General features: G+C 28.0%; 1 non-coding gene across 1 annotated transcript; it reads left to right on the plus strand.

Moving 5' to 3' along the window:
* Positions 1-6,609: 6,609 nt before the first annotated feature.
* Positions 6,610-6,680, plus strand: Trnag-ccc. Its single transcript has one exon. It is a non-coding gene; the product is annotated as a tRNA-Gly (tRNA).
* Positions 6,681-16,374: the final 9,694 nt, after the last annotated feature.

The following is a 16,374-nucleotide window of genomic DNA, read 5'->3' on the forward strand; positions in this document are numbered from 1 at the left end:
CTTCGCATGCTGATCTTTCCACGTGTAAAACTATTGAAATTAAACCGTTCAGAAATAGTTTATAACAGGAAATGTTTAATGTTTACTTTATTGGAGATGTTTCAACATGAAATATTTTCATCATGGCTCATAAAATATGAATAAACTTGCCAGTTGTATTTAATTTTTATTAGCCATATATTTAAATTGTCATATCATAGAAGAAATTCAAAGAGATTCTTTTCATTGAATGACCTTGGAACTGTAGTTAACGGATTTTTATCTTTTAATTTATGCATACATTGTTTCATTCTTTAAGCCAATTAACTACATAAAAAGAAGTGTATTTTATGCATGAAAAGAAAAGTCGTTATTGTTCCATCTACAATATCAGATCGCTATTGAAAGTTCACCTTAACTAATAGTATTTATAAATTAAAAGTTGACAGTGTTGCTTACACCATAACTTAAGAAAAAACTTCTAAAAATTTCTGATATTTAAATATGCACAGAAATTTTCTAGTAGTTTATTTATTTATTTTAATTTATAAAGAGAATAAGTTAATTTCAATGTTATATATTGGCCTGAGTTGTTTATTCATTCTAATAATAAAATATAGAATTAAACGTTGAACTTTCTGACATTGTGTTGCTGCAAAAGTATAGATCTACATAGATATTTATATCTTTCTAATGACATTTGAAAACTGTAGAGTATAGCAAAATATATTGTTTCTAGCAATATGTAGTCTAATCTATTACTAAGGATGTCCACAGGAAAGGATCGAAAGAGGCATTTGCTCCTTTTGCAATTTGCTTTATTCTTTCTTGTTTCTTCTTTGCTTTCCTCGAACAATAATTTTAAAAAGAAGAGATATTTTTAATATTAAAACTATTTTAATAGTCTTTATACTGAAGTAACTACAGTACGCACGATGAGATTATTCCTCTAGTTTTCTTTTGAGTCCAACACAGTGGATAAAATAACAACACTGGTTCTCGGGTTCGCATCTGACCAACAGTCTAACGTTTTCTTCATGTGTCTACACTTAAATAGGAGCCAATTTTCTCTAGAAAATCTTTCCTGGAGGCACTTATTTCCCTTGGCAGATCGCTTTATTACGTCAATCCAAACTTATTAAGTCATTTTCAACGGCTATAGACTACTGTTTGGAATACTATAATGTTTTAGGAATAGATGTAATTAGGAACTAGTATAGTATAAGTTTTCTATTATGATTGTATGAAATACCATATATTTTGTTGGAAATTTCTATGCGGTATTACATAGTTAAAACTCAAAAGAGCGTAATCTAATTTCTAACATTAAGTTCAACGACAAGACTAAACGGTTTTCAAAGAATAAGTTTCAAAAGCGAGTCTACCCTGAACTATACCCAATTATATTACTGTATATTTTTCCCAGTATATTATTTAAACAGAATATTCTATAGTATTATAATAACAGTTAAATATAAGATAAAGTTCGATAGATTTAATAGAAACCTACAAAATACTGTTCTTGCTTTCTTGAAAAAGTGTTGCTGATGATTGATAGCTCTTAATAAAGACGTTTATAAGCCACAGTTTTTGTAAAATATTTTATATTCATAAAAATTTAAGACGGTGTAAGCAAGAAGAAATAAAATAGGCATTATAAATATATTAATTATGCAAAAATTACTAAAAAAATTATTACTAGAACGAACTTACAATTGTATTTAACGTTCCTGCAATTTATTATCTGTATCTACCTGAATCACATTATACTGTATACTTGTAGTTTAGAACATTGGCTAAATCCCATTACAAGGAACACCTCAGGGAACATTAGATGGTTATTAAGAGTAAATATTTTTAGCAAAGAAGTGTTTAGTTTCTTTCCAGAAAATAGTGAATATCTACTAATTATAAATCAAAATAATATTATATTTTAGAGTAGTATTCTATTTTACATATATTTAATGCTTCTAAGGCAAAGTAATGAATATCTCAACTTTGACACTAATAATTTTTGTTGTTAAGAAGATAATGAGAATTTGTACAATGTTAATTTTCATATGAAAAAGAAACTAGATCTTAACACTTCCCGAAATTACACGCCTATTGTTAATTAGTTTAGCTCTATTTCTGCAACATTATTCATTCGTGTCTTTATAATTAAATGAACCGATTTGGAGTGAGCAAGAAAGTCGATTACTTGTTCCCATTTTATTCAAAAGAGGTGTTGTTTATGTGCAGAAGGTCAAAATTCCGACCCTCATCGGAAATGATCCAAAACGAATAATTAAAAATCGAATAAATCTTTTTGAAATATTTTTAATGAACATCCTCCAAAAATAATTAGAGCACATTGTTTTTTCTTTATTCCCTTTGATGAAGTATATCGAACCCTAAATATATTTTATATACTGTTATAAATTACATATTTTTAAATTTCCCGGATTCTACAGTTTGTTCTAATTTTATGAACTATGTGGACCATAATTAAGTTGCCAAATTTATATAGAAATAATTTAGATAATTCTTCAAAAAGTTCTGTCTAGACATGACTAGAGATTGCCATTTACTGTATAAGGGGATAAGATACGAATCTTAGAACTCCAGGTGTTTCTGTAAGATTACAAAATAATTTAACGAACTAATTTTCTTCATTTCCTACAGAAAATACATTTAGAAAATGGAGGTTCTCAAAATTTGAATTGATTTTTTAAAGATATTTCTATCTAAAAATTCGCATATAAATCTTTACATTAACTAGTTTATATTTAGACAAATTAAATCAATCAAAATCATTGTTAATTTTAATCAAAGTACTGTTTTGTAAATTATTAATCACTTAAAATACTTATAAATAGCTGTTTTACAAGTTTTGATAAAGTATAAGTATTATGAAAAGCAAATCAAGAAGTTATTCATTATGCCTCTGTAATTAAGAGTTTGCCTTCTCTTCTTTTATTGAATATTATAGATGTTTAGAAAGAATTTAAGATTTTTCAGCTTTATTTTAATGAAAACAAAGCGTCATTTATCTCATGCTGTGTTCTAGTTCTATAAGTATTAACTAGTTAAAAACAATATGTTTTATAAACATTACATGGCTCATTTATTAAGAGCAAACATTTATTTTTGACTTTGAAGCAGGAATAGATTTAAAACAAGTCATTGAGTGAGCGATTCTTAATTCGAGTAAATAAAACGAACAATGTAGGAATATAAAAGTTTTACTGCTTTAATAATTACTTACAATAAAGTAAACTACATAAATTTATAAAAATTTATAACAAGATTGAAAAGTATTGATAAATATTTATTTTATCGATTAAAATACACTATTTTAAAGAAATAACAAAGCTCGATTGTCCTTGTTGTCACTTCCTGGATCCGTTATTATGCTAAAACTTCAAGAATTTTAAAAATAAAAATATATTTTCTAATGTATTAATTAAGATTTTAAATGATTTAATAATATATCATTAAAAATAAATTGTTGAATTTTGTAATTAATATCAAAGATATCAATTGCTTTATTAACATTTCTTTAATTTGTAAATGAACAGCATATAAATCTTTAAAAATTTCTTTTTAAAAAATAAATATTAAATCGATTTATTAATAAAAAAATTAAACATTGAATAAATGTTCTAATTAATGTGATATATTTTAAATTCATTTGTTTAAAGAAAATAATATTAATTATATAATTTAAAGAATTTATATATAGTTCGTTTTTGTTTTTTTTTAAATGTCTAATATTAAATCTTTTATCCTTAATAAATGTTTTAATTAATTTTAGAGTCAAATGTTAATCAAAATTATAAAAGAAACCAGAAAATTATATTAATAAAAAATTAGGAACATTAAAAAACAAAAAATTAATTCTAAAAATCTAAGAAATGTGATGAAATTTCAGAAAATCATTCTCATAAGAAAATGATTTTAAACTACATTTAAAAATTCTAGAAAAAATTCTAGAAAAAACGTTTTCTAAAAAAGTTTCGAGCTGTATAAAAGTTCTGAAGACCTAATTTTATTATAATGTGGTATACTTGTTAAAAAGCTTTAATATACGATTTTTTAATGTTATATATAAATTAGGAAAATTATTAAATAACTATTTTAAGTTATTAAATATCTATTCCCACACATTTATTATTATTTTTTTAATAAAAAAATTAATGGATTTAACAAGATAAACACAACTAACATAGTAAGATTTTTCTAAGCTTAATAAGTAAATAAATAAATAAATATTTTAATTAATTTTCTGTTCTATTAAATCACTTAAAATGATTTTCTACTTCAGTTAAATGTTTTATTTCTTCACTACATGCAATTCTACTTTCATAATTTTTTATTTTTAATTTTACAATTTAAAAAAGTAAACAAAAATGTTTTTTAAAGTTTTGACATTATTAAAATGATTAAAAAACATGTAAAATAAGTAAAAATTACATTAAATTTTAAATTAAAATTAAAATTTAAATTCTGCAAAATATTTAAAAATTAAAATAGTTTAGAATGCTTTTTTACTAACTTGAAATTTATTTGTTAATGTACTTGTGTAAACACGCTTGCATTTTAATTAATTTTGTATTTTTAATACAATTTTGATTAGTAATTAAATCTATTAATAAAATTATACAATTCTATTATAAAAGATTAGCAATAAATATATTAATAAACTTATACAAATTAGTTAAGAATCAATTGCGTAGAGTTTGTTTTGCAATCAGTGGATCGCGAACTCCATTCTTGAGTAACGTTGTAGTCTTTCAGCGCATTAAATAGAGAATAGCCAGTTGAAAAAGGTTGAGAAATATAGAATTAGGACATGCTTTTTAAGTTAAATAGTCTAGATAAAGTTAAATTTTTTTGTTTAGAAGAGAAACTTTTACAGAAAAATCTTCAAATTCCTTAATTAAAATGGTAAAGTTAAGCGCCAGAAGGTTAACGAAATCTGTTCTCATGAAATTACAAATGTTTATAATTTGATACAATCTAAGTATTTATTTATTATTTTTTTTAATTTAAATATAAAATTTAAATTTAAAATTATCAAGTAAAGAGAAAGCGAGCAACTTCCTAGTCAAATGCACAGAAAGATTAGTTGATTATATGAACTTTAAAACGAGGAAAAATTACTTTAATAATCTTAAATCTTATCATAATTTTGATTGATATTCTGAAAATTCACTTCTCTGATAAAATCTTCAAGAAAAAAAGATAATCGAGGTAAGATATAAGTTAAATTATTTGACATCCTTCTTTAACGAAATACTTACTCATTTTAATCTCACTTATCAGTTGTTTTTTGTTGATAATCATCTCAATAAATAAAAAAAATATGTCATCTATAACTGAGTTTCTTAAATATATTATCAAACTAAAAGAAGATTAGAAAATACAGGAAGTAAAGTGAAAATAGCATAAAAAAAAGTATTACATAAATCGTAAAGTATATGTAAATTCTTACAAATAAATTAATTTATTGTATTATACTTAATTCTAAATTTCGTCTATTGTTAAAAGCTGTCAAGATAAAAAAATCAACTATTTTCCAGGATTTCTTCACCCAAATAGGAGCCAATTTCTCATAGAAAGTCGGAGGTGTCCACTTCTTGGCAGATCGCCCATGTGTTATGTTACTTTTCTTACAAACCCAATCTAAACTGAACTAAGAATTAGCTAATACTGATATCTATATTATATACAACATGCATTCATTCAAAAATAAATAAATAAAATAAAATAAAAATAAATACCAGCGGGAGTGAAAATTATAATGTATCCAATAAAAGAGAGTCAAATAATAGTATGTTCACTAAACAGAAGATCAGAAGAATATTACAGAAAGACAAAGGTTCAGTTCTCACTGGTGTTTACCTAAAGGGATCGAACCCCTGTCTGTATAATTGCTTTTATAGTTTATATCAGTGTTTTTCAACCTTCTTGAATTCGCGACCCCTTTACAAGTTAAAAAATTTTGGCGACCCCCAAGGGCCATATTAAAACTATATCAGTGATTTTAAAAACTACGTATTTAATAATTTACTTTCTGCTGAGACCTAAATATCGATCGAAAAACCAATTGTACTGTAAAATAAACAGGCCCAGCCTTTTCAACGAAATTGTAGGTTTTTTTATTGTAGTGTAGGACCTACAAACACTTGTCTTTTTTTTACCCGCGACCCCCTGTGTAAGGCTTTGTGACCCCTCTGGGGATCGCGACCCACAGGTTGAAAAACACTGGTTTATATAAATAATTAAAAATTAGGAAAGAAAATTGTCTATACAGACTTATTTCGCTGATGTCAACATTCATCGCGTTAACAGAGGCCAAGAATTTTAAATTTATTTAACAGTGCTTCAGTTACTTTTATTATAAATTACAATACATTTTCACTTTTATCTCACGTACTTTAATAATGTTTTTGGAATACATCAGCTGATACTAGAAAAATGAATGGTGTAGGAAGACGAATTCGAGAAATATTTAAAGCTCTTATGTTCGAACATTAAGACAAGTCGATTAGAATAGATTTTGTTCAAATAAAATACATGATTTAATCGATTTCATTTTACATACATTAAAAAATAAAAGTCTAATGCCGAACATCTGTACGACGTGCGCCGCTGGTGTAGTGGTATCATACAAGATTCCCATTCTTGCGACCCGGGTTCGATTCCCGGGCGGCGCACTAAAATTTTATTTATTTATTTTAAAAATTTTATCACTTATATTATTTAGTATTGTTAGTATTTCTCACTTTGTTCTCATTTAAATTTCATTTATAATTATATTATTAAAAAATTGATGCGTGACAGTACAAAAACTACGTATTCGAAAATTTATTTATTTTCTAAAATTGCTGAGAAATTTACTTACAAACCGTAATTTATAATTATTTTTGATATATTTTAATTACGTATTTAATTTTTAATTTTTTAAAACATTCTTTAAAACAGACAGCGCCCTCTGTTGATTTAGTTGCATTTATTTATAAATTTAAAATAGTAATAATTATTATTATTATTATTTAAAAACTAAAATAAGTTTATCAATCGCGCATGTTATTTGAATAAAACAATAGTTAATTTACTGTGTTTTAGAGATGAAGTAGAAAATTGATAACTTAAGAACATCCTTTTTATTTTTACAACTTTGTAATGTAACAAAACTTAAATATAATTAATATTTAAACAACTGTGTAAGAATTAACAACAATTAAGAACTTTCTTAATATTGAGGAATTAATTACTTTTGTTCTAATTCACTTTTTCTTTTTTCTTTTTAATTTATACAATAAAAAAATCATATATTTTAGACTCCAGTTTTACGACCTCTTCCTTTACAATTTTTTGATAAGACTATTATATATTTCCTGCTATGATTATGTGAAATTCCATATTTAAGCCATCTCAATGTAATATTTTATAATTCATTTCTAAATATTATTTCCAGGAGCACAACCTCAATTTATAAGATTGAGACTACGAGAAATAATAGTTCGATTTACGACTGCTTAATTAACCGTGATTTTCCCAGAAACTAGTTAAGCCGTAAAACTGGAGCCTAGTTTTAAGGAGTCAATCCATTCGTTATTTTATGTTTTTGGGCGTTATTTTTAGTTACAGTTATTTTCTTTACGGTGATTTTCTTTCTTTAAGGACACGCTCCTAAATCCTCTTCGTGCAAAGTCAAAGGCAGCGATACTAATTTTATTATTATTATTATTATTATTCCTTTTTTGGTTCTCATAAAAGTCCAGGCCTGGTACTTGAACCTAACACTGTGTAACCCCGTTTTTTTTTGTACGCTGTGCATTACATAGTATTCGATAAATAGTGCTTACAGCCGTCCAATTTTTATATGTTTTTAAAAGTATGGTGTTATGTAATATTAAAATTTTATTTTAGATTTTATGACGTCTATCAAATTATTCAGGAAAAATACATAAACTATTTATTTTATTTTATTTTTGCTTAATTTCAAATATATATACTGTGTATAGATGTTTAAATGTGTTTAATATGCAATTAATTTAAATATTTTTCACGTAAATTATCAGAATTTTTAAAACTGCTTTATGTAAACAAGTTTATTATTGAAACTTTTGAATTTTATTTAATTCTCCTATTAATGTACAACTACAGGTTTTTTTAAAATTTAAATTTTTAAATTTTTTGAGAATTTTTAAAAGTTGTTTTATAATTAGGATTATATTTCGTAAAAACATTCAAAATTCTCTAATGATACATTCGATGAGCCAGTGATATTACTGTATATAATATATAAATATTTTTTCTTAGAAAAATTTAAAAAATTTTTTATTAAAAAATTGTGATTTTTGATATCTTGTCTGTGTTATCATAAAAAAACGTGAATTTACTATTAATTTACATTTTTGTAAATAGATATAAATGCACGATATTTAAAATAATTTAGCTCTAAAAAATATCTGCAGATGGCAGCACAGTAAGTTAAGCTCTTTTTTTTTTAAATTTGTGTAACGTTTTAATAATAATTATGAAGAATATATGTTAAAATCTTAAATATAAAACATTTAAATATTTTTTAATAAAAGATTTTATTTAAAAGTATAATATTGAATCGTAGCTAGATATATTTGTTTTATTTTCTACGTATGATGAGGTGAGAACCAGATAGGTCTATCTAATTTATAGCAAATCCGTCAGCTGTAAAATTATGTTTTTTGTCAACTTTCGCAGATAAGAATCAAATTTTTACGCCAAAAATTACGTCTACTGCTCTTCTTTTTAATTCTTTCCGTTCTATAGGCACTGAGAGGGCGTTTATAGCACGCCAATTATGGATTCATCCAGACCCACAATAGGGTGGCCGGTTGGTGAGGCACAGAGCCCGACATATTCGGACAGTTCACCCTCGAAAAATCCTGGATTGTTCAAATTGATCCCGGGTCTTCCAGAGCAATAAGCTTCCATCTTATTCCCTCGGCCGTCTGCATAAAATACCAACAATCTGTGTTAACAGAAAGATAATTGTGTAAAGAACAAATTAAAGTAAAAAAAAAAAAAACAAAAAAACAAAAAACGACCGAACACACTGGTTCTCACTCACGATATAAATAAATGTATATTTCATAAAAATCATTTCAACGATACATAAAGAATTTTACCAATGACAGCTTAATTTATAAGGAACAATAATTAAAAACTTGCATTTTTTTAACGTTAAAATTTTTATTTTTACAATATTTCTTTATAAATTTATTTAAGTAATCAGTACTATTAATTAATATTTTTATTTGGTCTTAATTATATTTAAACATAAACCTAATAAAGTTATCAGCTGAAAGAGGTAAATATCGTTTTTAAATATAAATTTGAATATGCTATTTATGTTTTACTTATTTTTAGACTTAAAATTTATACGTTTTTGTTGCCAAGAAACACTTCTTTTATCAATAACTTAAAACCTGTTTTAGTGACTTTTAATATTTTCCATTTTGTGATTCATTTTATAAAAGAACACCTGAACGATCGATCAAATCTAAAGCACGTGTCGATCAGAAAAAAATTACAAGTAATAAAATTTTATCTGATGTGCATTGTAACCGATCAGTTATAACAGTAATTTTTAACTTTTTTTGCCAGAAACAAGTGGATTGATGCATCATCCACTTGTTTCTGGTTTGTCGTAATACAGCGCAAAAATCATTACTCTTAACTCGAAATTAAAATGAATGATCTTAATATGGACGTTGACTAACGCGAGGAAAGTTTAGAAAGTGGTAGGCATTTTTCGGTTACTTACATTCTAGGAATGAGAAAGAACATATTGCGCGTATATATTCACCCCCATACATGTGAAAAATGTCAGCTTCTGCGTTATTTTTGGTATTTGGTGTCATGCCTCACATATGTATAATATAATTCTTAAGATAATGAATTTTAATAAAAATTTAAAAACTTAATTTTATAGAGTTGATACAGATAACAAAAAGATAAACTGTTGTTAAAATACAAAATGTATAAAATAAACTCTTTATCTCTGGTTTTCAACCATGGAAAATCTCCCTGAATGGGAGAACATTGAGCTGTTTGAGGGTTTTAGGGTGGAATTGGGACAACAGATTAGCAGCCTGTAAGATTCAAAATAACTGACTTATAGCCAAAATTGCCGCATTTATGCACTCCATGTTTCAACATTCTTTAGGGTTCTTGCTATTCAAAAGTCCTGTTGGGAGTTTCCTCTTTGCTAGGTTCCTGTGCCTTTGCCATTTTTAGTGAGTGTTTTGTTGGTTTCTAGAACTTTTTGTACTGACATTGATGGTTGTGCTTCTCTAATTTTTGTGGTGTTAGTGTGGTAAATACAAAAAACTAAAAGATTTTCGACATTATGTGCATAGTGGAAAGCACCTTTTGAGTCAGACAATCTTGGAAAGGAGAAATAACATTCAATAGATGGTATAGCCTAAAGGGCATACTTAATAGGGCAAAAAAGTTAAAAATTACTGTCATAACTGATCGTTTACAATGTGAGTCTTTCATACAAAGACTTGGGGCCGTGCCGTGCTATGATGCAGAGATGCGGCCGCATCAGGCGGCACCGTGAGGAGGCGGCATAAAAAGCATTTAAGGGGCAGAATTTCAAAGACTTGCATCATGCTTAGAAAATCTACCGCACGACCCTGCAAAGACTAAAGTTAGAGAACAATAGTTTGACAGCGATTATTTATTCGAGCATTTGTGGTCAATGATGGCACGAAATGAAATAAAACACGAGATTACGAATGCGTGTAATCGGAAGTAAATTTGGATGCCAAATTATAATGGCTCATGCATGGATAAACGACACAATAGACGATTGTTAATCCTAATGAGACCAGTGATGCCAGATTACCGGCCGTTTTTGAATTTTCGCAAAATTCGGTAATCGTATAAACGATAATGATTATATACAATTCATAAAAGCTAAACTTGCTTCAAATACGAGGAACAGGACACGTAGCAAAGGGTCAAGTCGTACCCCTACCAGGATTGCTAGATAGTATACTCTGCGGCGGCCATCACGGACTCGTGAGATAGCGCCACTCCTCTAGGAGTTCCCCGAGAATCCCGGACTGAAAAACGGGGACGAGAGTTTTCCCGCAGGGGATTCTTGGTATTGTTGCTTCTTCTTGTCGGGTGATCGCAGCAACGTGCACATGTAGCTCTCTCTCTCAAGTGTACTCGTAAGATTGTTGTGAATAAATAGACTATTGTTTTAGTTTAAAACGTGTCGTGGACTTAACTAATTCACGTTTACCGCCTTCTGATAAAGACAGTCTTTGTGGAGATCGAAATGGATGGAGAAAGACGGCCAGGTTTCGTCTAACCGACGGCGGCCATCCATTACCTTCAACTCATAAAATCTCAAATTTTCAATTGAAAAATCACCCAAAATTGGTAAATGAGAACGAGTATCACCCAAATTCCGCACCCAAGTTTTAAAAGTTAATATTACCAGTAAATTTTGCAGAAAGAGTATTAAAAAGAAAAATGTATCACATACAGTATATTTGAATATATTTCTATCACAAAGTTNAGAAAGTCCCATTCTGCTAACAGATTAATGTGACAAACTGTTCTTTTAGTTCTGTCAGAAGTGTTTGGCTTCCTATTTTTCCTGTAGGTTTACCATCAATTGAAAAATCATCCAAAATTGGTAAATGATAACGAGAATCTCCCAAATTCCTCACCCAAGTCTTAAAAGTTAATATTACCAGTAAATTTTGCAGGAAAAGTATTAAAAAGAAAAATGTATCACATACAGTATATTTGAATATATTTTTATCACAAAGTTTAAACAAGTTCTTGAAACTCTTCATCACAAAATTTGAGCAAACAAAAACTAATACACCAGTAGCTAATATTGTACTTTACGTACACAAACTATCATTACCACGGAAAAAAATTGAAACACTGTCGTATGTCGACCTATTACCCAATTCTTACGATACTGGTACTGTACCGGATTCTCGGTTCAGGCAGTTTCTTGACTTCAAATCGTTGAGAATTTTACGTCTACAACGTTTTAAAGAAGTAAAAAAGACTACATCGAGAGGCTGGCACAGGATTTACATTGGAAGGAAAACAAATGAATCATATCGATCTCAGCACTTCTGGCACTAGTATGGGAAAATGTGAGGACAAGTTGTCGCCTATAATCACGTTTGGTCCAGGCAGGCGCCAACTCCAAGGTATGACGATTTGGTCAAACCATTTTTTTGATGAATTACGTCAAACCAGCCATTGTGAGAGTTTCTTTAAAACTCTTTCCGCCCAGTGGATACTAAGAAGACCACTTTTAGTAAACACATTATGGGTTCGGCCAGGCTCAAAGCGGGGCGGTCGGGTGGTGAGGGACGGGGCCCGACATATTTGAATAGATCACTCCCTGAAAAATCCCTTCTATGACCATTGACCGTAATAAATGCGCTGTCTGGCGGGAGTTTCGTGCTAGACTACATCCCAACTCTGTCTCCATAAAACAGACACGACAGGTAACGTCACAAAATAGACCAATCGGCAAACGTCTTTTTTCGGTATTTATGGAAAAGGACGAATAAACGTAAAGAATATTTGGATGAATTGTGACGTCGGCTGATGTGTTTGGAATGGGGAGGAGTGCAATGACGTCAACAATGGTGAAAGTTTGTCAAACGTAGTCTCTCATAAGACACTTCGCATTAACTTTTATATTTTTCTAATAAATACTTAATTTACAAATTTTGTAATATTTTAAAGAAAAATTTATTTATACCCAATTCAAATCCATATTTATATAAACACGTTTGTTTACACGATATTCATTGCCTTTTATCTTAAAATCACTTTAGTTTATGCTTCGACAATATCGTTCACAAAAATCAGGATGCCGTTCTTTAATTAATTAAAACCTCGCGTCCAATCCATTCTTTCACAGCAATTCTGACTTTTTTCTTGATATCAGAAAGTCCCATTCTGCTAACAGATTAATGTGACAAACTGTTCTTTTAGTTCTGTCAGAAGTGTTTGGCTTCCTATTTTTCCTGTAGGTTTACCACGAATTTTATTGTTTAGAGTTCCGAAGGTATACCATACGTGACTGATGCTTCTTAAATTAATATTCATTTATTTCAAATATTAGTAGTTGAATTTTGCATGGATTTTTCGAGTAATCTTTCTATGATCCACTCCTTGACTCACATATTGTACTGTACATACTTTGATGGCATCACTTTTAACACATTTCAAAGGCTTGAAATCATAAGTCTGGAATAATTACAGTAAGGAATGAAACGAATTATTATTACAGTATAATATCAAAGTCACCTCTTAAAATTCACAAATTAATATTAGCGGGCGAATTTGATAGGCAGATTGACATTGGTCACGTGTCAGAATGTATGATTTTGGTCTGGCAATTTTTAGGCATCCATTCAATTTTTACAAATCTTCAACAGTACAGTGTTTACTTTTATCTTTTATTAGAAAAACAAACATACATTAAGAAATATTTTACTAGAATTAGAAGAACTGAAAGACATTTTCAGACTTACTTAACATACTACCGACAAGCACGCTGCCGTGTTTCGTTTTTAAGATAGCAGTACCATTTGAAGTCTAATTTAAAACTTGCAAACACGACGTCCGCAAGCAAGATGGCGAGGAGGGGAAATAAAGGTCATGTCATATATCGTATGAGATCCGACGTAATGAAAACTATAATCGTTATTGGAATTTACAATATTTTTTAAAAACTCATCTCTACCCTCAAAATTAAGTCTTTTGCCTTTTTTTTTTTTAAATTATAATTAATAATAAGAGATTTTATTAAAACAATAAATTTTTATAACAGATGGCACCACATACAATTTTAAACTTTGCTGTTTTTCTTTTCTTAAATATATACATTTTCGCCGGGAATTATTCAACTCGTTGCTAGATTTTCTTTACATATAAATTTTTGTAAAAATTGAATATCTCATTAACATGGTAACAGAAATTGACGGTGTCATCTTAAATTATTGAGGTTTTATTTTTATTATTTTTTTATTGTTAATAAAATTTATACATGAATTTATACAGAATAATGCATAAATTACCTGTTATATCCTAAAGAAATTTAGTTCGTAGTGGCAATTTTATTTTTTTATTTATGAATAAAAGTATAAAAATAAGATAGGGTGAAAACATAACGAAAAATTCTATTGATATTACTTTTACTCTAATTTTTATATTAAAGATAAACAAACAAAAACATAAATTCATAATCTAGTTTTAAAGTTATTTATAATGTGTGTACTTTGAAATTCAAGCTCAAGGAGAAAAAAAAATGTGATAATTTAATTATTATGCATATTAAGATAACAATCAAGTAAATAAATCACAAGGATAATGATCGTTACTGCACAATAAATTTAATTTTGTCTATTCTTTCTTTCTAAAATTAAATCCAAGTCAGCTGTTTTTGACATTAATAGGTTTGATAAATGTACAGTATAATAATAAAAATCTTATATTAAAAGCAAATGAAAAAGTTTTTGCAGAAAAAAGTCTATATTTAATTTTTTAAATTAAAGACAAATTTCGGAATTGGTTGGAAATTTTTGGATAAATAGTGTGGTCGTAATTAAGTAATGTGTTCAAAGCTCTCTGTAGAAATATTAAGCACATCTCAACCGATAAGGCGAAATTTAGCGCTGCTGCCCCGCTAATGTGTATATTGCATATGTTTTCAATGGATTTCAGGGTATAAAAGCAGTTTTAAAATAGTCTTCACAAGTCTTTGACAGATGAACAGGTGATGCTCATTTTGCTTGATCGTGCGTTACTCGTTGTACTCTTCTATAAACGAAGTAACAATGCTACTCGGCACTTAACGAATTTCAGCACAAAATGTTTACAAAGGTTTTTTTTTTAATATTTCTGCCTTGTGGGCACTAAGAATGCCTTTTTATCAAGCCCATCGTGGGTTTGGCCATGCCCTTTTTGAGCTGATGGCAGATCAACGAGACAGTGTCGCATGTCTCTGCATGTATAAACAAAACAAGACGTTGAAGATCTGCAAGTTTTGTATAAAAATGTATAAATATTTAAAACCTAACCTTTTTAAATGATTTTTTTAAAAATAGTATAGAATTCTATTAAAAACTTTAAACGAATAAAAAATTATTTGAATATTGTTATTTTAATTATTTTGTATTCAGTAAATAATTTTATATAACAACTAGCAAATATATTTTTTAATATAATATAGCAAATATTTATTGTGTTATTGTCACAATGTCGGGCTGCAATTTTTTTATCATATTTTTAATTTATTTATTGTATCAATAAAATATGTGCTCTCCACCTCAAATTAGTAGTGTCTTGCCCCTGTATATCATACTTTTCCTTTAACAATAGAGTCATGCCAACCATCTATCTAATACCTTTTAGGGGGAAATTTTTGAATTGAAATAACGTGACTTCCGGTTTGCATCAGAAATTCATTTATAGCTAATTGGGAGCTTCTTGTCCCTAAGTTTTCCATATCTGATCTCATCTTTCATCTACCTAACTCTGTTCTCGGGATTAAGGAAGGACAGACATCAGACGATAATGGAAATTTATAGGTCTACAATTTTTTCGAATTGCGGCCCAATAATATTTAAAGTGAGAATAAAACAACAGAAGTTAATGACAGATCAATGTATCGCGGCACACCGGCACACCAGTTGAGAACCATTAGAAGAGGCACAACTTTCTCTGATGATCTTTAATTAAGTAAGATACAAAATGATAAGCTTAAAGTTTAGAAATATGTTTAAAAAAATTAAACAACTTACAAATAAATATAATAAATGTTTAACTTAAATGTCTTTGTCCTGCTGTTCCTGTTAAATATTCTTAAATTGCATATTGTTTGAAGATATATTTTACACACTTATGAAACTTATCTAAATGTTTAATTAAATAATACTTAGTTACATTTCTTTCTCTTAAAACAGTACAGTACATGGGATGATGTGGATGTCAGAGAGAAACATTTTATCGTAAGTGCTTTAATTCGATTACTTGTTCTAACAATTGATGCTGATATTGCTGCTGATGCTTTCCAAGATATAATTATAATTGTTTATTTTATTTTTACATTAGATAGTATACAACCGATTCTAATTTTCAATTCTATATTTTAATTAAAGAAAGTAGCTTGAAATAAAATTTAATTCAATAAAATGCTTTTATTATTAAATATCTAGAATTAATTAAAGTAAATGAATGTTCAGTTTATGTAAAAAAATACAAAAAAATTAATTTAAATTTTTGTGTCATTGTTATAATAAAAGCAAGTTTAAAAACATATTTTACATCAATTTTTATATTATAACATTTTCATGGTAT

Source organism: Centruroides sculpturatus, unplaced genomic scaffold (assembly GCF_000671375.1).
Source record: "Centruroides sculpturatus isolate CEXI.00-Female unplaced genomic scaffold, Cexi_2.0 scaffold725, whole genome shotgun sequence".
Lineage (NCBI taxonomy): Eukaryota > Metazoa > Arthropoda > Arachnida > Scorpiones > Buthidae > Centruroides > Centruroides sculpturatus.